Source organism: Dasypus novemcinctus, chromosome 22 (genome assembly GCF_030445035.2).
Source record: "Dasypus novemcinctus isolate mDasNov1 chromosome 22, mDasNov1.1.hap2, whole genome shotgun sequence".
Lineage (NCBI taxonomy): Eukaryota > Metazoa > Chordata > Mammalia > Cingulata > Dasypodidae > Dasypus > Dasypus novemcinctus.
The window spans coordinates 68,175,458-68,199,868 of record NC_080694.1 but is presented as its reverse complement, the minus strand read 5'-3'; the positions used below and the strand labels follow the sequence as shown (position 1 = coordinate 68,199,868).

The 24,411-nt window shown below is 44.9% G+C and overlaps 1 pseudogene; it reads left to right on the top strand.

The window, feature by feature from the left end:
• Positions 1 to 878: 878 nt before the first annotated feature.
• LOC101442654 (class I histocompatibility antigen, Gogo-C*0201 alpha chain-like) overlaps positions 879 to 24,411 on the top strand; it is a 149,717-nt pseudogene continuing 126,184 nt past the window's right edge.

Here is a 24,411-nt window from a genome sequence, read left to right as displayed (position 1 = left end):
GAAATGGACAACACTGGAAGATCTACAAAACTTAGCAGACCACTTTAAAATCCTCATGAATTAGTACATGATCCTTTCAATGTGCAAAACAGACCTGAGTATTTCAATGTCACAAGATGAAAATATTCAACAATCAGATTTCAGACTGCAACTCACCTTTAGAAACTACACTCGTGCGCTTCTAGTGTAGTATCAAAGGTGAATGTCAATGCTCACCTGAAAAGGCCATTTAAAGTACTTCTGTCTTTTCCAACATTTATATCCGAGGCTGAATTTTTGTTCAAACCCAAATAACAGATTGAATGTGATATGAAAAGTCCAGGGGTGCTCTACTGAGACTGCTGAGAAAGGTTTGCCAAGCTGTAAATTTATGCAGTCTTTTCATTACATTGTTTTCTTTTGGAATTAGTTATCGATGTGTAATGAGTTTTGGTATAAGTATCAATCTATAGGAATCAGTATTTTAAATTCTGTTTTAATTTCTCGTATGATCAGTACCAGTAGAGGTCGCCCAAATCTCCTTGGGGTCCTCATTAATTTGTAAGCTGTGAAGAGTCAGGACCAGTCCTAACTGACGGGGGTGACAGAGTGCTCGGTGCAGGGGAGGGGTCGGAGCTAGTACAGGACCCGGTCTCGGCGCCCAGGGTCCAGCCCCGAGGCTGGCGTGTGGGGCGGGAAGGCTGAGCTGGGGAGCCCCCGGTCCCCACAGTTTCACTTTTTCTCCCAGTCCGAGTCAGGTCCTTCTGCCCCGACCCTCGTGACGCGGGCCCAGGCTGCCTTCCACTGCGGGCCCGGTTCTGGAGAAGCCAATCGCCGGCCCCGCGGCCCATCCAGAGCCCGCCCCGACCCGCCCGGACTCAGGTTCCGCCACACCCGGGGGTCCGGCCATGGCGCCGGGGACCCCCCTCCTGCAGCTCTCGGGGGCCCTGGCCCTGACCCCGACCCGGGCGGGTGAGTGCGGGGTCGGGGGTCTGCCCCGCGGAGGGAGCTAGGGGATCTCCGTGGGGGGCAAGACCCAGGAAGCCGCGTCCTCGAACGCTGACCCCCCACTTTGCCCTCCCCACCACCCCCCCAGGCCCCCGCTCCCTCAGGTATTTCAGCACCGCCGTGTCCCGGCCCGAGCGCGGGGACCCCCGCTACATCGCCGTGGGCTACGTGGACGACACGCAGGGTGTGCGGTTCGACAGCGACGCGACGAGTCCGAGGAAGGAGCCGCGGGCGCCGTGGGTGGAGCAGGAGGGGCCCGAGTACTGGGAGCGCAGCACGCGGAACCGCAAGGGCAACGCGCAGAATTTCCCTGAGAGCCTGAGGACCCTGCGCGGCTCCTACAACCAGAGCGAGGACCGTGAGCGACGCGGGGCCGGGGTCTGCGCAAGACCGGGATCCCCAGGACGGGCCGGAGTCGCTCCGAGTCTCGGATCCCCAACGCACGCCGAGGCTGCGGGACCCGAGAAGCCCCACCCGGGAGCGCGGAAGGGACTTGTCCTCGGTTTGGTTTTCAGTTTAGACCAGATGGACCCCGACAGGCAGCGCCGAGGCCGGAGTGAGCAGGTGGGCGGGCAGGTGGGCGGACTGGCCTTGACCTTGTGGGTGGGGCCAGGTTCTCACACCTTCCTGTGAAAGTATGGCTGCTACACGCGTAGCAGCGCCTCCCCCGCGGCGCCTTCTCCGCGGGTACCTTCAACTCTCCGACGACGGCACCGACTCCCTCGCACTCAACGAGGACCTGCGCTCCTGGACGGCGGCGGACACCGCGGCGCAGATCAGCCGAAGCAAGTGGGCATCGTGGCTGCCCTGGTCATCCTTGGAGTGTCCGTGGTGGCTGCAGTTCTGATCTGGAGGAGGAGGAGCTCAGGTAAGAAGGGGCAGGTCTGAGGTTTCTTGTCCAGGGGGGTTTCCAGCCCGGGTAGCAGTGTGCCCTGCCCCTTCCTGGTACCGTGAAGCCCCTCCTCACACACGTGCCATCCAGTCTGGGCCTCTTACTACACTTACTTTATAAACCTGTGAGAGAAGTAGGACAATGTCCCCAGTGATGGCGTGGAGGCCCCTGTTCACAGCAGTCAGAGGGAAGGGGCTGCTGAGGACAGACCCCCAGGAGGGCAGAAGGTCCAGCCCACACATCCCCCACCTCGTGTTTCCTGATCCTGCCCCGGGTCTGCAGTCATGGTTCTGGAAACTTCCCTGGATCCTGGACTAGTTCTCAGGACCTCATGTCCTGCTCTCACTAGTTGTTTTTCCACAGGTGGAAGAGGAGAGAGCTACGCTCAGGCTGCTGGTAAGTGGGGGACGGAGGGGGAGGTGGTGTGGAGGGTCAAGGCTGACCTGAGGCTTTAGGGAGGGTAGATGGAGCCCACAGGGCAGCTCACCCCATCACTCCTTGACTCATCTCCCTGTGGCTCTGACCAGATGCTGTGTTTGTTCCTCTCCAGCCAGCGAGAGTGCCCAGGGCTCTGACGTGTCTCTCAAGGCTTCTAGAGGTGAGACCCTGGAGCCTGAAAGGGGAGAGGGGTTGGGCCGAGAGGACATGCCTGGGTCCTGGGAATTCCTTGGACATGGGCACGAGGACTGTGGAGGCCTGGTCATGACGTCAGCATTTACAGAGATGACCTGAATGTGCTCTTGATTGTCTTCTTCTGTAGCATGACAAAGCTGACTCATGGGGGATGGAGAGATTCAAGAGCTGTTCACGCCCTCGTGTGATTTCAAGACCCCCTTCCTTTGGGATGTGAAGACTTTCCTTCCTCAGCTGGCATCTGTCTATCTGCATTCCCGTTGTATACTGGAGGATGGGAAGGTAGCTCTACCCTGCCCCCAATGTCCCCCACACTGACCTGTGTTCCCCGCTCCAACTGACCATCCTGCTCAGGAGAGCTGGGTATGGAGCGTCCACAGCCCTGTCTTACTTCATGGTGCATTGAGTTTCCTCATCCTGCTTCCCTTGAAAATGTCAACCTGTACAATGTTGCTTTTACAAATCCTTGCTATTAGGTGGGATTGAGGAATCAAGTCTGAGAGAGGAATATTCTTAAACTAGAGCGGAAGTAACTTGTCCTGGGAATCTTCCAGAACCCATGTCTGCTGTGCTGAGTGCTGCTGTGAAGAGCTGAGGGTGGACAGGCCTGTGTCCAGTCAGTGCTTCATCCACATGGGCTTTGACTCATCCACCCCTCAGCTGGGCCATGCTCACTGTTCCTGTGTCCTTGTCCCTGCAGTAGGATTCTGTCCCTTCAGGATCTGAGGTCACAGGGTCTCAGATGTCACCTGACCTTGTCCCATCTGCAGAACCTTGGGCAGGGAGGGCTCATGTGGCCAGTCTTGTTTGCTTGGTGGTTCTGTGATGATGGAGGAACGTGGCTTTTCTTGCTCCTCTCCATGAGGTCTGCTCTCCTCCCACTCTGTGTCCCTGTCTCTGACTCCAGCAGGCGTCATGTTGACCATCCCTGACCCACGAAGCCCAGGGCAGCTCCTGCCCAGGAGCATCTCTGACACTGAGAGACTAATTTCCAGAACATCCAGCTCCTAACTTTGTGCTGGGCTGTTGCCTGATTGTTCTTGCCACACTTTCCCCAATCTTTTCTAAGTAACCAGTTCAGGAATTAGCACTGAGGAGGATCGACGTTTTGACTTTATTTAACTCCTGGTGGTTTGATCCTTTTCTGCCACTTGCCTTCCCTCTCTGCCCTTACCCAGCTCCCCTGACCCCCAATGCTGGCTGCAGCCCAAGCCCATGGATTTGTAGAGCAGACCCTAGCTAGTGTAGACCCACAGGTGGGCAATGGGGTCTTAGCCTGGATTGCTCTTGTCTTGGAGGGATTTGAAATTGTGCTGTAGTCACAGGGGGTGGAGGGGAGGGGAGGGAAGCAGCACTTCAGAGGACAGTCCTGGTTGTCTCAGTGTCAAGTGAGTGGAGGTTGTGTCATCACTGCCAGGAGACCACAGCTGTGTTAGGAAAGGTATTGGGGGGGGGGTCCTCACTGACCACTCCTGCACCTCCTGTTGGTGGAGGACTGTGCAGGATGCCCCTTTTTAGCTTCTGGGAAATATTTGTGAACTAAAAACAACTAAAAATCAGTGGCTTTTGTGCAGGGAAGGTGCTCTGGGGTGGCCAGTGTGGGCCTCACTGAGGCCGTGACCTTCGAGGACAGTTTGAAGGTCATGAAGTGGGTATCCATGAGGATGTCTGGGAAGAGAACTGGGCAGCGTGTTGTGGTGAGCAGGGGGTGCACTGTGGTTCTGGGAAGAGCAGGAGGCTTGAATGGCTGCAGCAGCGTCATGGAGACAAGCAGAAGTCAGACAGATCTTGGGGCTTGTGAATACGGGAAGCCTTAAGTTTTCTCCATAAAATGGGACATTTTTGAAAAGGAGACACATGTTAAGATTTCTCTGAACAATTTCTCAGGCTGCTGTGCTGAGAATAGGATTGAAAGGTCAAGTGTCAGAGAGGGAGTAGGGAAAACAGGATGAAATCAGCGCAGTCTTCCACATTGAGATGTGAGTTGATTTGCCTGGAAAAGAGCAGGGAAAACAGTGAGAAATAGAAGAGTATATTTATAAATATTATGGGTTTTCCTAGTGGATTAAATTTGGGCTTTGAGAGAATAAGCATCAGGAGGACACAAGAAAGTTCCTCTATGCAAAGGAAAGAAGGTTTTGCAAATAGGAAAGTGAAGTTGTCAGTGGAAGGGGGAAATCTCTGGAAGGAGCATAGCTGAAGGGTCATTAAGGCATTCTGTTTAGGAAAATTGGAATCTAATTGTCCATCAGAAATGTAAGTGTGGTTGTCAATTCCCATTGGAAATGTAAATCTGGAGATGAGGAGAAGTGTCTGGGCTAGAGGCACAGATTTGGGGGTAAGGCCTTGTGAGTGATCTTCTCGACCCAAGGAGAGGAGGAGGTCCCCTAGAGTGTGATTAGCTACAGAAAGGAGGGGAGCAAGGACTGACCCTGGACCTCCCAGAGCCCAGTGATCCATGGTCCACATTTGAGTGACTGCTCAGCTCTGGCACCACATTTGGAAGTCATGTAGACCAGGGAGCCCCAACTTCTCTGTGCACAGGAACCCCTGGAAATCTCACAAGTATCCAAAAGGTCTGGTGGAGCATGAGGTTCTGTGTTCAAACCAAGGGGGTGCTGAGCTGCTGGATTCCAGGTCCGTCTTTAGAGCAGGAACCCAGACCAGAGAGACCATGTGTCTGTGCTCCAGCTTCCTGGGGTGGTGGAATATGCCTTCTGGGCTCTCACCCATGTCCCGAGAAGGAGGGTCTGGGGAGAAGCCGGAGTGTTTCATCACAAGCCCCTCAGGCTGTCCTGGCTCAGCTGGATGGTGAAGCTTGTTCTCCCAGAGATGCGTGTAGCCCCCCATGTGGTGCTTAAACCATATAAAAAAGTCCTTTCTGGAAAAGAAAAGGAAGACATCTATCATCAGTTATGAGAGTGATGTTGGGCAAGGCATGCACTTTCTCTACGATGGGGTATAGCCAGGTGGGGATTTATAAAGTGGCTCAAAGTTCTCCATAAATTAAAGCAATTAAAGCTTAGAATTCTTGCTATGTGACATATTTCTTAGATTTCCCACTCAATTATTTGGTCCAATTAAATGCAATTTAGATGCTTCTAATTTCAACATAAGGAGTTTATACACATGATCCTGGGTCTCATTTTATGTAGGGAAAGCCACAGAACCAGGATTATGTCCCACAGCCAGGGAGAGAATCCATGACCATGCTAGGTGGGGTCCCCTGTGAGAACCAAGCTTGCTGATGCTGGGAAGGGGCTTGGCCACCCACTGGCATGATGTTGGACATGGGGCCCTAGGTAAGATCCACTGCTCCTGCCTGGATGACCCCATGCTAGTCACGAGTCCCTGCCCACTAGACTCTGCTGGGTCATCATGTCCTGAGCCAGACTCTGCTGTGGTCATCTGATGGGGAGGCCAAGGCTCCTCCGTGTCCAGCTCAAGCATGTTGGGAAGGTGAGCTTCCCTCTTCATGGCGGGCGGTGGCTCTGCCTCCACCAAGGCTCCTAAGTGTGGAATTCCCTGATGTGGGAAGAGGCCCAGGTGCTGCAGGATTGTCATGGAGGGTGGAAAGTGAGGACAGATGTCAGTTTCTGGAGCCGGGGTCAGCCTGGAACTTTATCTGGTACACTGATGGCACTCGGGTTTGGTTGGATGAGCGGGTGACTAATAAACCTCATCTTTCAACCCTTTCCCTTATATTCTGTTATGATTTCAACTTTTGTCTTTGTCAGTTTATCCTAACAAGTAGAGGGGCATTGCTGGATGGATAAGTGATTTCTGAAAACATCTCTCCCTGTCTTTTACTCTTAGTAGGATTTAAAAACCCTGGTTCTCTAAGACTTCAGAGGATCATGTGTGCACTGGCATTTCATATAACTTTTATATTCCTTGTCCATGCACACATTTCTGTGGAGAGGATCCATAACCTTTATAATTTTTATATGACCCTATAAGAGTCTAATATACTCCCCAGGTTTAGACACTGTGCTGCTCTAAGTTGGTCATGAGCAGCTGGTCAACACACTTTTCAGCAGACCCAAGGACACGATGTAAACACTCCCCCTTTGCTTGCATGTCTCCAGTCTGGGAAACGATAAGGTAGAGGCTCCCCTGTTGCTCTCAGGCTCAGTTTCTGTCTGGGTCTCACTGTGGCTGGTAAACGGTCCACAGAGCAGTGCTAGCCCCTGACCACACTGAGGAGCGTTGGGTAGATGGACCGTGTTCCAGCACCTGCCCTGGTGTCCAGTACCAGGCAGGAAGGAGTTAATGGGTAGTTAAGGGGATTCCATTTTTCAATAATATGGTAGGCACATTTTTAAGAACTCCTTTTCCACTAAAGAGAACTTAAAATAATAGGTAAAATATAAGAGCATCTAATTAGTATCAAAGAAAAAGAGAATAATCATTCAGGGCAAAATATCCATATGGAAAGGCATCTAGAGAGAAATTGCATTCATCCCGTGGTAATGTGTCAAATCTGAAAATTGTATCTTTAATTTCCTGGGCTCACACGCTGAAGTAGACAGGAGCTGATACCAAACCTTGTTCTTATGGGGAGTGAAGTAGGAGTCAGTCCATCTCTGAAATCTAGAAATCCAAAAGTTCATAGCCTCAGAGTAAGGGAGGAACAAAAGAAATCTGTCTCATCCCCCAAAGAAGAGTGTTCTGAGGAAATGTGCCTTTTACTTTAAGGTGGAGGCTGAGTGGTGGGAAGGAGAAAGCAGCTGTTTCTGATGAATTGTGACCAACAGCCAGCTCTTCTGTGGTTTGTTGTCCACATGTGCCTCACCTGTGGAACAAATAACTTCAAGACATGCATTTAGTGCACAGTTCCCTAGATTGGCGGTCATCTGAAAATTGGAAGAAGGAAACAAGAGCGTCTAGAGAATTCTATATTTAACCTATGTGTCAATGCAGTTCATAGCAAGAAATATATAAATGAATAGAAAAAAATCAACATGATCAAGAATCAGAAAAAATAGATCAAAAAGAGAGGCTCAGAAAACTTCGATATTGAAATTGTGAGTTGTAGAGTATAACGGAAGCCAAATTATTTTGTGTAAAAAAGAAAATACTTAGCTTGAAAATTCCTGCAGAACAGGGAAACTTAAAATGACCTAGCTGTTTTGTGAAAGAAACAAATATACTTCTCAGAAGTTAAAAATATCACAAATTGAATAAGAAACTCATTTTGGAATTGTGCTTTGGATCATGATGTAGAAACAGCAACCTGCCCTACACAACTTTAAATTCAGATAAATAAAAGAAACATTTTTCAGGCACTGGAGAACACATGCAACAAGGATTTATGGTCATTGAGATGAGGATAAAAAAAGAGGTGTGTTCTGCAAAGCAAACAGCAGGAGGGAAGTAATAAAGAAGGGACCCAAAATCAATAAGATAGAACATAGAGAAAAAGAATGTAACACAAAGCTTGTCTGATGGGGAAATACCAATACATTTTATACACCTGTGGCTAGACTGATGAAGATAAAAAAAAAACAAAACACAAATTACCAAAATCAGGAATGAAAGAAAGGCTATCTATGCAGACCCTTTAGAAAGTAAAAGGACAAGGGAACATGCCAATAAATTTCTCAACCTAGATGAAATGAACAGTTTCCTTGAAAAATACAAATTACAAAAGAAAAAACAGAATGTTTGGTTCATGCCTTTATCAGCTGAAGAAATTGAATTAGTATTTGAAAACCTTGCCATAGAAGACCTCCAGGCCCAGAAGGTCTCATTGCTGAATTGTATCAATCACATAATGAAGAAATAGTATCATTTCTACCCAAACCCGCTTATATAATAAAGGAAGAACAATTCCCTATTCATGTACGGGTCCAGCATTACTCTCATTAAAAACCAGGCAAAGACATCACAAGTAGGGGAAACGGACTTGGCCCAGTGGTTAGGGCATCCGTCTACCACGTGGGAGGCCCGCGGTTCAAACCCCGGGCCTCCTTGACCCATGTGGAGCTGGCCCATGCGCAGTGCTGATGCGCGCAAGGAGTGCCCTGCCACACAGGGGTGTCCCCCGCGTAGGGGAGCCCCACGCGCAAGGAGTGTGCCCCATAAGGAGAGCCGCCCAGCGCGAAAGAAAGTGCAGCCTGCCCAGGAATGGTGCTGTACACACTTCCCGTGCCGCTGACGACAACAGAAGCGGACAAAGAAAGAAGACGCAGTAAATGGACACAGAGAACCGACAACTGGAGGAGGGGGGGAATTAAATAAATAAAAATAAATTAAAAAAAAAAAAAGACATCACAAGTAAAGAGAAGTACTGAACACTTTCCCTCATGACCCCGGGCTTCAAAATCCAAACAAAATGTGAGGGAGCAAACTACATGCAAAAATACATAAACAGTATTTTAGATCATGCCAAATTGGACTAGCTAGGAATGCAAAGGTGGTTTAATATCTATAACTCATCTCTGTTCTCCAAATTAAACAGAATAAAGCACAAACACCATATCACCATAAATGCAGATGCAGAAAAAGCACTTGCCAAAATGCAAGACCTTTTAAGACAAAATCTCTCAGGAAGCTAGGAAGAGAAAGCATTTTCTTCTATATGGATATAGGCATCAATGAAACTCTAAGCTAGCATCATACTCAATGATGAAAAGTAAGTACATTCTTCCTAGGAGCAATTAAAGAGATGTACGCACACCATTTTTATTTAACCTCATTCTGGACATCCTGAGCAATGCAAGAAGGCAAGAAATGAAATGCAAGGCCTATAGATAGTAAAGGAGGAAGTAAGGCCGCCATTATTTACAATAGCATGATCATCTATGTTAGAAACCCACAAAAAAATCTCCAAAAAGTTATCAGAATTAATAAATTATTAAATTATTAAATTATTTAGCAAGTCCACAGGATACAAGTCAGTACATAAACATCAATTTTATTCCTATATACTAGTGATGACAACTAGAAAATGAAGTTTAAAAAATCCTCCACATATAAATATTTATCAATAGTTACAAATATTGTAAAATCCTTATCTAACACCATGTGGTATCTTAAGTTGGATACTGGAACAGAGAAAAAAAGGACATTAGTGAAAAAAAAGTAGTGAAATCTAAATAAAGTCTATAGATCCAGCCATTATAATATTTGAACCATTATTTCTTAGTTGTAACAAATTACCATGCTTTTGTAAGTACTAACTGCCAGGGAAACTGGGTGAGGATAACTGCAACTGCTTGTACTAACTCTTCAACTTTTTATGAACTAAAAATTATTCTAATATTTTAAAAGCTTCTTTTAAATGAGGAAAAAAATATTTGGAAATAAATTTAATGAAAAGGATGAAAATCCTTTACCCTGACAACTACAACAGATTGCAAAGGGAAATAAAAGCAGACCTAAAGATATGGAGGGAAAATCCTTGCTCATGGATTGGAAAATCAGTATTTTTAAGAATATACTGTGGACCAATCCAATGTCCACAGAGAAAATGTGGCATTGGTGTGGGAAGGGTGGCCATGGTGGCTGCTGGGTGCGGGGAATGGGAGGAAGAAATGAGATGGGGAGGCGTTTTCGGGACTTGGAGTTGTCCTGGGTGGTGCTTCACGGACAACTACGGGACATTGTAGATCCCCCCAGGGCCCACTGGATGGAACGTGGGAGAGTGGGCTATGATGTGGACCATTGACTATGGGGTGCAGCGATGCCCAGAGATGTACTTACCAGGTGCAATGGATGTGTCATGATGATGAGAGAGAGTGTTGTTGTGGGGGGACTGGGGGGTGGGGGCGGTGGGGTTGAATGGGACCTCATATTTTTTTAATGTAATATTTTTTTAAAAAACGAATTAAAAAAAAATAAAAGAATATACTGTGGGAAGCGGACTTGGCCCAGTGGATAGGGCATCCGTCTGCCACATGGGAGGTCCACGGTTCAAACCCCAGGCCTCCTTGACCCATGTGGAGCTGGCCCATGTGCAGTGCTGATGCCCACAAGGAGTGCACCCCATAAGGAGAGCTGCCCAGCATGAAAGAAAGTGCAGCCTGCCCAGGAATGGTGCCGCACACACAAAGAATTGATGCAGCAAGATGACACAACAAAAAGGAACACAGATTCCCATCCCATTGACAACAACTGAAGTGGACAAAAAGAAGAACATGCAGCAAATGGACACAGAGAAGAGACAACTGGGGTGGGGTGTGGGGTGTGGGGTGTGGGGTTGGGAGAGAACAAAAAAGGTTTATTAAAAAAAAGGATACATTGTAAAGAATCTTTTAGATCTGGGGTTCTTAACAAGGGGTCCATGAGCTTGAATTTAAATTAAAAAAGGCATTATTCTTGTGGGGATGTATTGGTGAACATGTAGTATATTTATTAAATAACACAGGAGAGTGTGGACTTAGTAAGGGGTCTGTAGTTTTCCCCTGACTGGCAAAGGTTCTGTGGGGAAAAAAAAGGTTAAGAACCCTTATTTTAGATAAACAAAAACAGAGAATTCATTGTTGCCAGTACTGAATTACAAGTAATTTTAAAAGAAGAATGGTCCAACAATGAGCCCTTGATACTGATGACTATGTCTATGAGCCTGTGTGCCTGAAATATGAACTAGGCCTAGAGCTGCAGGGTGCTGAAGAGTTACTTCCTGGTAGCCTCCATGTTACTCAAATGTGGCCACTCTCTAAGCCAAACTCAGCATGTAAATGCATTACCTTCCCCCCAGCATGGGACAAGACTCCCAGGGATGAGCCTCCCTGGTGCCAAGGGATTACTACCAAGCACCAACTGGTAATGTAACTAGAAAAAGACCTTGAATAAAAGGGTCAACTCAGACCAGCAGAATATCTCAGCTTACATGTAGGACCATGTGTTAAAAACTGCTTTTAGACCTTGAATAAAAGGGGGAAACAGCAAAGACAAATGAGTTTATATGGCTAAGAGTCTTCAAAACAGAATCAGGAGGCCGTCAGAGGGGTTGCACTTATACACGTCTTCGCAGGACCCCAGAGACAGCCAAAGTAGATACAACCCCATGTACTGGTTGCCCTGAGGGCTATGGAGACCCACAGTTTCTATGGTCATGGCAAATGGCTCTGGAATTCAGTGCTGTGTCAGTTGGCCCTACTTTGGAATTTGTGTTGCTGGGTATGATGGCATTGGACTCAGAGGTGACCATTCTACACATGCCTCTTCTGTCACTTTTATTGAACCTATGGTTGGCACTGGGGTTGGTGTATACTCAGGACACTTGAATCTCTGGACTGCCCACATGCCAGCTGGGCCCTGAGCCTCTGCAAGTCCTACTCTCTGGTTGGTTAGACTTACCCAGGCCAGCTAACAGGAAGGTGAAGATGGTTAGCCACCACATCAGGGAACCAAGAGTGCCGACAACTGCAAGCAAGAGAATTGCATCTATCATCCATGTGGAATTTAAGTTCCTTTTGATATAGAGGTGGAGTGGATATCACCATCCCAGGGTCTGCTGGATGGAGGAATAAAATATGTATTAGTGTGAATGTACTGATATTCTACTATGGAACTATTGTGACTAGTAATGGAAGAAATTCTAACATTGATGTGGAGAAAGTGGCCACAGTATTTGCTGTGGGCAGGTAGAGGGAAGAAGAGATGTGGTATGGGAGTGTGCTTAGGACTTGGAGTTTTCTTGAGTGATGTTGAAGGGGCAGATGCTGGACATTATATATCCTGCCATAACCTACTGGATGGATGGGGGAAGAGTGTAAACTACAATGCAGACTGTTATCCTTGGTGTGGTGGTGCTCCAGGATGTGTTCACCAAGTCAATGAGTGTGCTGTAATAGAGGCGGACTGTTGATGTGGGGAGAGTGGGGTGAGGGGTGGTGGGAGGTATATGGGAACCTCTTATATTTTTTGAATGTAACATTAAAAAAATAAGAAAAAATAAAGAAATAAAGAGCCACAGATATTATAAAAAAAGGAAGTGGTTGGGAAGTGGTTTTTTTGGTGTGTACATCTATCTGTATACAATCTGTGTTGTTAGTTGTCTGTTCTGGCATTCTCAGTTACGACCTAATGTCACCGGCCAGGCAAGCGTGGTTCAAAATAAGAATCAACTGATGAATGTATTTTGTCACATTTATAGAACAATGGGGAAAAAACCACATGATTATCACAAATGAAGCAGAAAATATACTTGAACAAATCCAGCATCCCTTCTTAATAAAAGCACCCAGATTTAGGGATAAAGGAAACTTCCTCAACATGCTTAAGGGCACAATTTGAAAAACCCTCAGCTGGCATCATATTCAATGTCAGAAGATAGAAAACGTTCCCTAAGATTATGTGCAAAACAGGGATGCCCACTGTGGCAGTATGAAATCATTTTATGAAGCCTGAAAAGGAACATACTATGTTTTAAACTAACCATTCCTGTGGAAATTATTTTATGAATCACAAAAAGAGAAAGAGTCTGTTGTAAACTAACCCATTCCTGTGGGTATGAGATTCATTTGACTGGATTACGTCAGTGGGGCATGAATGAGTCTCTGCTCTCTTACTGGGTCTGACAAAAAGGGAGTGGCAGAGGACAAAGGGAGCAGGTATTTGATTCTGCAACATGAGACCAAGGATTCCTTAAGCACAAAGCCCCCAAGAGGCTGGTCCAGGGAGCAGCTCAGAAGGAGAGAAGCCGACTGGATGCCTGAGAGGACAGTTGAACTTGGGAAGAGAGCAGAACAGTGGAGAATGATAAAGGAGGCCTGGAAGAGACAAGCCCTGTGCCTGGTTGCTCACAGCTGAGTTCTGGGGAATGGGAGATTCTGGAGGGAAAGGCAGGGACCTCTGCAGAGATGGGTGCCATCTTGCTTCTCCACATGGCAACACATCAGGACCCACAGTAGCTGACTTTGGTGAGAAAGAACCTCTTATGGTACCTTGGTTTGGGTTTTGCATGGCCTTGGAACTGTGAGCTTTTACCCCCAAATAAATACCCTTTATAAAAGTCAACACATTTCTGGTACTTTGCGTAAGCAGCCCATTGGGAAATTAAAACACCCACTGCCAGCACTCTTACTCAATATTGTGCTGGAAATTCTAGCTAAAGCAATTAGGCAAAAAGAAGCAATAAAAGTCCCCCCATTTTAAAGGAAGATGCAAAATATTCCCTATTTCCAGATGACATAATCCTATATATAGAAAATGCTGGAAAATTTACAACCCAGCCTTTAGCTCTAATGAACGAATTCAATAAAGTGGCAGGGTAAACGATCAACACACAAAATATCTGTAGTGTCTATACACAAGTACTGAGCAATCTGAAGAGAAAATCAAGAAAAAAATTCCATTTACAATAGCAAGTAAAAAAATCAAATATCTATAAATGAATTTGACCAAATATGTAATGAAATTGTACACACACAAAAAATCTACAAAACATTACTGAAAGAAACCAAAGAAGACATCAGTCTGTTAAAGACTGGAAGACCACATGCTGTTAAGGTGACAATTCTACACAAAAGAATTTGTATTTTTAACACAATCCCAATAAAATTTCCAAAGACCTTGCAGAAATGGAAAAGCCAATAATCAAGTTTGTATTGGGTTGAGAGTATAATGCTGAGAAAACTTTTTCAAAAATATCATAAGGAAAGTTACCCGTTTAAGATGCTTAAAGGGGATAATCTGACACAGGACAGTCTCCTAGGGAGTGTGTGAGTGCTCATTTTGCCATAGTGGGTTATATCATTGGATAGAGACCCATATAATGAGAGTGAAGGTATACCCACATCCTGGGGAGGACTGATGTTCTCAAATAGAGGGAATTGTATCTCTTGAGAGAAATCGTGGCTCCCAATGCATTAGGGCAGTTGAGCATGTCAAGCCCTCAACATTGTTGCCAGTATCTCTGAACATGGCCCTTTAAGCAATGAAGATTGACTGTTACTGTGGGCCCTGAGGGGAGGGGGAAAGAGGTATTGAATAGATGGAATCAATGTAACTGTGTGTGAAATAGAAGTGTTCCACAAGATTACACAAGGATGGATATAAGACCTGTTAAAGTACACCAAAAATGTATAGGGGCTGATAGGCTAAAATGTAAATCATAATGTAAAACATAAGATAAATAAAAATTTAGAAAATTGTATAGTCTAAAATATAAACCACAATGTAAACCCAAATGTTACCTTGTTTGAAAGCTATTGTCTCAACATCTGTACATGAGTTTCAGTAAATATAGTATGAACATGTAAAAAGATTATTGCTCTGGAAGGGAAAATGGTTTTATGTTGGATATGTGGGAGTACTGTATATTGTATATATGAATTACTGTGATCTAAAACTTTTGTGAAGATAAGCTTATTAATTAGGAAAAAGAAACAGAAAAAGAAAGGACATAGACAGTGAGGAAAAGATGGAAGAAGTTGCCTTGCCAATTTGCATAGAGGGCAACACTTATTGCAGTGATGGAAGGCAAAACATCAAAAACAAAGCTTTTGCAGTTTTAAATTTTTTGATACCCCAATTCATTTTTACCTTAATTTTTCTAAATTAATATGTATTCTATATCTAACCTTTAAACTCACCACTATATTGCATTTTACTATTAATGGAGCCTGGCAATATATTGGGCTTCATTTTTGAAGAAGTTTTGGCTCACAGAGAGGTTCAACAATCGCAGGGGAGGAATACTGGTGTGGGATGTTTTTGACAGGGAACACATGGTTGGCAGGGAGTCCCACAGGGCATATATCCAGAGTACATAAAAATGTCTGGATATTTTCATAGTGGTTACAAATAAAAACAACAACTGAGGGAGTACTGAGTTCCTAGCCAGGGGAGCTCTATCACAGTCCCTAACTGAACAGCAACAATCCCCAAATACAATGGCACAGACCAAAAAAGAAGGAAGGCCCAACAATGAGCCCTTGATACTAATGACTAGGCTTATAAGCCTGTGCACCTGAAGTAAGAACAAGGCCTAGAGCAGCAGGGTGCCTAAGAGTTACCTTCTGAGAGCCTCCGTGTTGCTCGAATGTGGCCCGTCTCAAAGCCAATCTCAGCATGTAAATGTGTTGCCTTTCCCCCAGCATGGGACATGACTCCCAGGGATGAGCCTCCCTGGCGCCAAGGGATTACTACCAAGTACTATCTGATGATGTAACGAGAACATGACCTTGAATAAAAGGGTCAACTCAGAACAGCAGAATATCTCATGTGTCTCCAAAAAGAGATGGGAGGTTATCAGAGGGGTTGCCCTTATGCACACCTGAGCAGAGTCCCAGAGACAGATAAAGTAGATGCAACCCCAGGTATTTGTTGTTCTGAGGGCTACAGAGACCCACAGGTTCTATGGTCTTGGCAGATGGAGTTCAGTGCCATCTCAGTTGGCCCTACTTTGGAGTTTGTGTTTCTGTGTGATGGAGCTGGACTCAGATGTGATCTTTGTTCACAAGCCTCTCCTGTTACTTTTACCGGGTCTGTAGTTGGCGCTGGGGCTTAGTGTATACACAGGGGACTTGAATCTCTGGACTCACCATGTGATAGCCAGGCCCTGAGTCTCAACAGACTTGCAACTCCTACACTCTGGTTTATTGGACTCACCCCACTCAGCTAACATGGAGATGAAGAAGGTCAGCCACCACACCAGGGAGCCAAGAGTGCATACAACAGAAAGCAGGAGAATTGCATCCAACATCCATATGGAATCTAAGCCCCCTCCTGATATAGATGTGGAGTGGACACAACCATTCCAGGGTCCACAGGATAGAGGAATAGAGTATGGATTAGAGGGGACTTACTGATATTCTATTCATGAACTATTGTGATTAGTAATTGAAGAAAGTGTGGCATTGGCATGGAGAAAGTGGTCATGGTGGCTGCTGGGGGTAGGAAGTGGGAGGAAGAGATGTGATGTGGGGGCATTTTTGAGGGTTGGAGTTGTCCTGGGTCGTGCTGCAGGGACAGTTACAGGACATTGTATGTCCTCCCATGGTCCACTGGGTGGACTGTGGCAGGGTGTGGGCTATGGTGTGGACCATTGACCATGAGGTGCAGCGGTGCTCAGAGATGTATTCACCAAATGCAATGAATGTCTCATGATGATGGAGGAGATTGTTGCTATGGGGGGAGGAATGGGGGGTATATGGGGACCTCATATTTTTTTAATGTAATATTGAAAAATAAAAAATAAAAAAACAAAAATGGGCAGATGTGATCAAAATACAGTTGTGTGGCCGTTATGGTGGAAGCTCAGGGCACTGCTGTGGAAAGGGGTGGCCAAAACCTCGGGAGAGGAAACACCGTCTCCACTCACAGGTGGGGTTCAGCAGGTGATTAAGGGCCAGGTGACTGACAGGAGTCCCTGTCTTTGGGGCGCTTACACTCTAGAACGGCATTTTCACACGTGGCAAAATTAACCATTACTCTTCATTTCGATCGAACACGCAGTGCAGGTTTACATTTCCCTCCATTGCCTTAAAAATGGTGATTTGGATGCGGTTTGAATCAGTGAGGACCAAGCAGGGTGGTGGGGGGTTCTGAGGCAGCAGTGGGGAAATGTAGTTAACATGTATGCAACATACATAGCTTGATTTCCAGAATGTTTATTAAGTGAATATACTCCCACAACTTGTGTGAAGAAATATTCTGTATCTATTTTGTTGTAAAGTGAAGAGTTAGTAAAATTGGAGGGTTTTTGGCTATAAAAGCTCTCTTGTAAATATTGCTTATGCCATAAAAATCAAATTATTGTTAAAAAAAAAAAAGGAAAGAGAAATGTAGTGCCTAAGGGTAAGGTTTGGGCATGCCCAGGAGCCAGGCATGTGGACTGGGCACTGCCTGGAGGAAAGCAGAGGGGAGGGTCTGCTGGTGGCCTCTGGATGGTCTGCAGAGGTCTGCTGGCAGTGTTGGTGACGCAAAGCCTTCCTGTCTCTCCTGTGAGACCCTCAGTGCACTCTGCATTATCCTGACCCCTGAGAGGGCTGCTCTTTCCTGAGTGTTTGGTTCTGTCTACCCCTGGGCAGCAACCAAGGGAGGGCCCACCAGAGATGGCCAGGCTGCTGGATGTGAGGGGCAGCTGCACCTCAAGGTGCCCCAGGCGAGAGGGGTCAGTGCAAGGACAGGGAAGGGGTCAGGGTGGGCTGTCTGGGGCCGAGAGAGTGACCCCACTGGACAGGATGTCAGAAACAAGAGCCTGGCAGGTGTGGTCTGTCTGTCAAACTGCTCTGTTCTTTGGAGGCCCAGCCTCCCATCCATACGTGGGCTGCTGGCCTTGCTCAGTCCTTCCCTGCCCTCCCATCCTCAGGGACTTCCTTTCTTTGGACTTCAGCACAGGAACTTGGCTCACTCACATGCCTCAGTTTTTGGTACACGGGCATCGTTTGTCTTACTTTATTTTTCTCTGCTCCATCAGCAATTCTTATTCCCAATCTTCCCACCCCCATAGGCAGCTATGCTCTAATGTTTTTCATATGTCCTTGTGATGTGGGCTATGGGTGGGAGGAACTTTGTCTCTTTGGAGATAACCTTACCCTAAGCTGTCTGTCTTGACTTGTGGGTGTGGGATGGTGAGAGACTGCTGCCCTGCCCTTGGTAACCATGGCAATGACTCTAGTCCCAGGAAACAGTTTATCAATGCAAACTCTATAAATTTTAAATATTCAGGGAAAATGCAAACCAAAAGTGCTAAAAGCTTATCTAGAATGTATGAAGTCCATGCTAAAAGCTTGCCTAGGATGTTGAAGATATATGCTAATTCGAGCCTATTGAGAACTGAAACAAAAGGACCATTTGGCCTTTCCTCTCTATTAAAAAAAACTTGAAAGTCTTGTTCGGGGCTCAGGATTGAAACAGAAAGCTCCCGAGTCTGAGCATCCATCCATCACTAAACCATTTTTCCTTCTCAAAATCATTCCTGAGTCCTGGCCTTTCTATATGCAAATAATTGAACCTCTCTAGAATTCTACAACACTTGGACACAGGGACCCTCAGCTATAGAAACAGGGCAGTATTTGTCCTTCAGCTTCTACTTTATTGTAGCTCAGTACCATGGTGTTAGACCCCATGTTGCGTATACACTCCACCATGGCTCCTCACTGGTGAGGAGGGTCCCAGAGCACATGTCCACCACATTCACACCTGGTCTCAGAATGGACACCTGCCTAGGACTACAAGCAATGCTGCTCATACTCCTGCATGATCCTATGCAAGAGCCTCTCTGAGCCACACCAGGAGTGCATGGGGGGCTTGCACCCTGAATTTCCTGAAGTATCACCAAATTGCTCCCCAGATGGCGGTGTCAGTCTACACTTCCACCAAAAAGGCGTGGAGATTCTACTCTCAAACTTGCCACTTTTTAAAGATCTGATAACTGTAAAGTTTTATCTCAATATTCTTTTATTTTGGCTTTTTCTGATTACCTGTAAAGTTGAGCATCTCTTCTGGAGTTTCCTACTTATGCCCTTTGCCCATTTTCAATTTCCAGTCTTTCTTTTGTTGGTTTGCAGGAATTTATTGTATATTCTAGATATTAATCCTTTTAGACTTGAAAATATCATTCATTAACTTTGACCATGGTTCTCTTCATGAGAAAATTCTTGACTTTTGGTGATTAAATTTTATCAAATTTTTACCTAATGGTTTATGTTTTTAGGGTCTTTTTTAAAGGATTGTTTTTACCACCTTAAGGTCATAAATATATTCATATGTGTATGTATTTTCCATTAGTTTTATAATTTTACCATTCACAAAGTCTTTAAATCACCTAGTGTGCAGGAGATAATCTACTCTAGTTTCCTCTATACCATGAGCCAATTTTCCCACCTCCATCTACTTAGCAGTTCATCATATTCCCACTGATGGGATACAGTGGTATCATTTCTAGTAGACCACATTTCCATGAACAGAGATGTTGTTTCTGAGGGTCACAACTGTGGCAGGGGAGGATCACTGGTGTAGGGTGTTGATGATGGGGGATGTGAGAGGAAGAGTGCACCTGGGGCATGCCTGTATAGCACATGAATATGTCTAAGTAGTCATGAGGCGTTTTCTCAGTAGGTGCGTAGCCACACAATAATCAAATATTGAATTCCCACCCTGGGGAGTCTTGCTACCTTCTCTAATAGAGTGGCAAGAATCCCCTGAGTATGTTGGCAGTGCCTTGGGAAGGAGGACAGACCATTACACCAGGCCCTTGATAATGATGGTTGTATGTGTGAGCCTTTTCTTGTGAAATCAAAACATAGCCTAGTATTATATATTACCTAAAAGTTACCTTCTGAAAGCCTCTTTATTGTTCAAATGTGGCCTCTATCTAAGCCAAACTCAGCATATAAATGCACTATCTTCCCCCCAGCATGGGACATGACTCCTGGGGATGAACCTCCCTGGCACCAAGGGTATATTACCAAGCGCTGGCTATAGATGCATCTGGAAAAAGACCTTGACCAAAAGGGGAAAATATTAAATACAAATGAGTTTTTATGGCTAAGAGGTTATGCTCATGTATGTCTCAGCAGAATCTCATTGAGGCCACAGTGCCTCCAACAGTGGGGCTCCTGAGGGTTTTAGAGACATCTAGACACTATTGGCAGGGCAAATAATCTCAGGAACTTGGCACCTGTCTGTGGGCCTTACTTTGGAATATATTCTCCCCAATGTAGCAGAGTTAGACTCATTTATAATTTCTCTATACATGGCTCTTCTTCCCCTTTTACTTGAGCCTATAATTAGCACTATACCCGTTAAATATATGTCTCAGAGACTTATATCTTTAGTCTTTCATATGCCAATTGTGACCAATTGTTGAATCTCAGCAGAGTTGCAATACCTACTTTCCAGTTCATTGGACTCACCCAGAAAAACAACCAAAAGGATGATGATTGATAAAGACCATGCTTTAAAAAAGACTACCTACAACTGCAAGCAAGACATTTCCATCCATCTGCCCCATGGGATCCAAGACCCCTCTCAATGAGAGACAGAGTGGGTATCACCTTCTCAAAATTCCCAGATTGCAGAAAAAGCAAACATAAGAGGGGAATGCAACTATGAACTAAAGAAGGCTTATTCTAGCAATGAAAGAACTTGAATCATTGATCTAAAGTCAGAGGCCACCAGAATTTCTGAGAGGAGGGAGAGAGAAGAGTAGGTATAACATGGGGCATACTGGGGACACTGGAATTGTCCTGAATGACATTGCAATGACAGATACAGGCCATTGTACACTTTGTCAAAACCTATAAACTGGTACAGGACAGATTGTAAACTATAATGTAAATTATAATCCATGCTTAATGGCAATGCTCCAACGTGTTTTTATCAATTTTAGCAAATATGCCAAACTAATGACAGATGTTGTTAGTATGGGGAAATTGTGGGAGGGGAGGGGACTGGGGCATATGGGAATCCCCTATATTTTTTATGTAACATTTATGTAATCCAAAGTATTTAAAAAATAAAAAGTATTAATAGAATAAAACCAAATCTACAGTAAAGTTATCAAATTCAGGTAAACATATTCCATTTTTTTCCCTTCAAACTCCAAAATCTTTCTTGAAATTCTTTGTTGGAGTAATAGTCCAGGTTTTATTTTTGGCCTTTAGAACTACTCCCCCCCCTTTTTTTTCCTCAAATAACTGTTTCAGTTTCAAAGTGTCTATTTTCCATTGACAGCACTTAAACATTGTCAAGAGAAAATATTCTACAATGCTCCAATATCAAAATTGTGTCAAGGGGGACCAGGTGTAGCTCAGTGGTTGAGTGCTTGCTTGCATAGCAGAGGTCCTGGGTTCATATAAGAGGCTCCTGGTATTGAAAATTGTGGGCATGAGGGATCATAATTTTCTTTTGGGGGAGCAGATGTAGCTCAGTTGTTGAGCATCGGCTTTCCACGTACAAGGTCTTTGGTTCAATCCCCTGTACCTCCAAAAAAAAAAAAAAAAAAAAAGAAATGTCTGAAGTCCTGGGTTTAAACCTCAGCACCTTCTTAAAAAAAGGAAAATTGCTACAAAGTAAGAAACAGGGCCAGAGGAGGGACACTGAGGTACAGGACCTGGGACTCATACTTTACTCCGTATGTCACCCAGCTCCTCTCAGCTCAGAAGATGTGTTTATTTGATTGGACAAATACTATCATTGTGTGTTTTATTGCCTAATTTAGCAGCGATTCTTTCACATTCTCCTGATGTGGGCAGCTGCCCTGGTTTTAAACGTTTGTGGACCCTGGAAAATTATGTTCTTAAGCTAACCCATACCTGTGCATGTAAACCTACTTGGTATTTTTTGTTAGATTCTGCTAAAGGGAACTTTTGATTAGATTATTTTTATTATATCAGTTCCGTTAAGTATCTTTCATTAGATTGTGGGACCCAGTATTAACTGCATGCTCTAAGCATAAAGGAAATTAAGACCATGCCATAGGGGCTGATGCTAGAAGCACCTGCACACACATGGGAGCTACGAGGCAAGCACTGTCTCTGCAGCCAGAATGGGGCTGAGGGATTGGGCAGGACTGCCTGGTTTGTAACTGTGGGGATCTTGGTTTGTGTACCTCCTGATGGCTCCCCATCTGTGCTGGGGCTTTCTGAAGTCCTGGGGATTCAGGTGGGTGAAGGGCCTGTCATGTGGAGGAAACTGGGGAGAGAGGTTCCATCCCCATGCCTGATTCTGTGCTTTCTCTCCCCCATTCAAAGTCTGAGGGATGCATGATACAGATATTTTCCTTGGATCTGGGAGCAAGTCTCATGGTAGGATGTAAAATCAAGGAAATCTATCCCCGTAAGTTCAAAACTCTAATTTCAAGAAAGGGTAAGCATGAATCGAAGTCCAGTAAAATATCCCATTGATAGTGTTTTATATTGCCTAAATGCTGAAATAATTTATATTTGGGGAGCATTGGTTTTAACAAAACAGACTCTGTTTTGTTTTGTTTTTAGATACTGGGGCCAGGGATTGAACCTGCGACCTCTATGTGGTAAGACAGTGCTCAACCACTGAACCAGATCAGCCTGCCTGAGTTGGTTTCTCATTTGTTTTGCTTATTGTTTTTTTTTTTTTTCAGGAGTTACCAGGAACCGAACCAGGTACCTCCCATGTGGAAGATGATGCTCAACCACTTGGACTATAGCTGCTTCCCCAAAACATATAATTAAAATTGATTTTGGACAGAATGACAGGAATGAGTGACAGACATGGTTCATGGAGGAGTCAGCTGAAGCCCTGTGAAAGCAGGAGATGCACACCAGTATCCTGGTCATGAGGTCCAGATTTCTAGGTGCACCTGGAAGACTTCAGAGTCACGTCTTACCTGATGACAGGAGGGAGGTAGAGTAGTGGAGGCTGCCAACCCCACAGGAATGTATGGGGGGACTGGACATCTGGGGATACTGTGATGGGACTAGGAGGCCTAGGTGTGTGGGGAAAAGAAAGTGGGAAACCGGGCCAGCTGGGATGGGGGAGAGTGACATAGCATTTCCCTCCCTCCCTCCATCCATTCATCCAATCATGCTTCCCTTTGTCCATCCATCCATCCATCCATCCATCCATCCATCCATCCATCCATCCATCCATTCATCCAATCATGTTTCCCTTTGTCCCACCATACATCCCTCTATATATTCATCCATCCTTCCATACATCCCTCCATCTAATATATACAGAGGTCTCATTTGTGTCAGGCCATGGTTTGTGTCCATAAATAAGCTTAGAGCTGTGCTGTCTAACACATGTGTCCACTGAGAGCTAGATATGGGGTATGTGTGACTGAAGCACTGAAATTTTAAATTTTTATTTAATTTTAATTAACTTCAATTTGAAAACAGGAATAGCATATTTTCCCTTAAACTCAGCTTTTTTAAAGTAACCAACTATATTTTATTAATTCTAACATGCTTTGACTGAAAAACTCAGCTTTATTGGTTTGCTAAGAATACACTTTACTTTAACTGCTGAAAACTGAGCTTCAGCATTGAGAAATAAACCATGCAAATTATTTCAGGAGTAAAATTAAATTGATCACAGGCTGAAATGAGACTTTTGCATATATTGGGCCAAAGAAAATATATTGTTAAAAATATATATAGTTTTGCTGTCACCTTTTTACTTTTTTACTGTGGCCACTAGAAAATTTAGACTACCCATGTGGCTCATAATTATGTTTTTATTAGACAGCAGTGGACTAGAAACTTAAGCATTTTAGCTCTCTTGTTTACATCTATGATTCATTTCAAGTTAGTGTTTGTATTGTTGTAGAGAAGTGGGGTGTGTGTGGTATTGAAGGCCAGGACATGAGAACTCTGAGGAGGAAGTTTGTTTATTTTGACTGGCTGGACGCGGCGGACTCTCATCCTAATAAAAACTGAGCCCTGAAGAGCATTTTTTGGTCCCTTTTATATAGAGGTTTAAGATTAGAGAGACAAAGGGTGATAGTATGCAAACAGACCTTTGGTTAGTTTCTTCAGTGTTTGATCTGAGTATCAGATAGGTTATTTCCTCCAGGTGAGTTGCATATTCCCCACATTCCAAGCCAGCTTGGATTTAGCATATCTTCCACAGCTGGGATTTAGCATATCTTCCACATTCCATCAGGATGCAACCTTGAATACACCTTCAGTCTTACATCCTTTCTGAACATTCAAAGACTGTAGGGCCTATATTACTTATTTGGACATTTTGGGGACTAGGTACACTTGGAAACAATTTTGAATTTATGTTCAGGCTATATCATATTGCCCCCTTTGAGGCCACTGTTAAGCTTCAGCATCACTACTGCCCGAGGCCCTCTGGACTGACTGGTATGTATATAGAGCCATGAGATGGGCGGCTGTTTGCCTTCTTCCTATATCATTTATTAGGGTGTGCATTCTGTTTATGATGAAAGGGAAGAGGCATGGGAGGATGGTGCATGCTCCTATGAGGAAGGCAATTATTCCCAGTAGAAG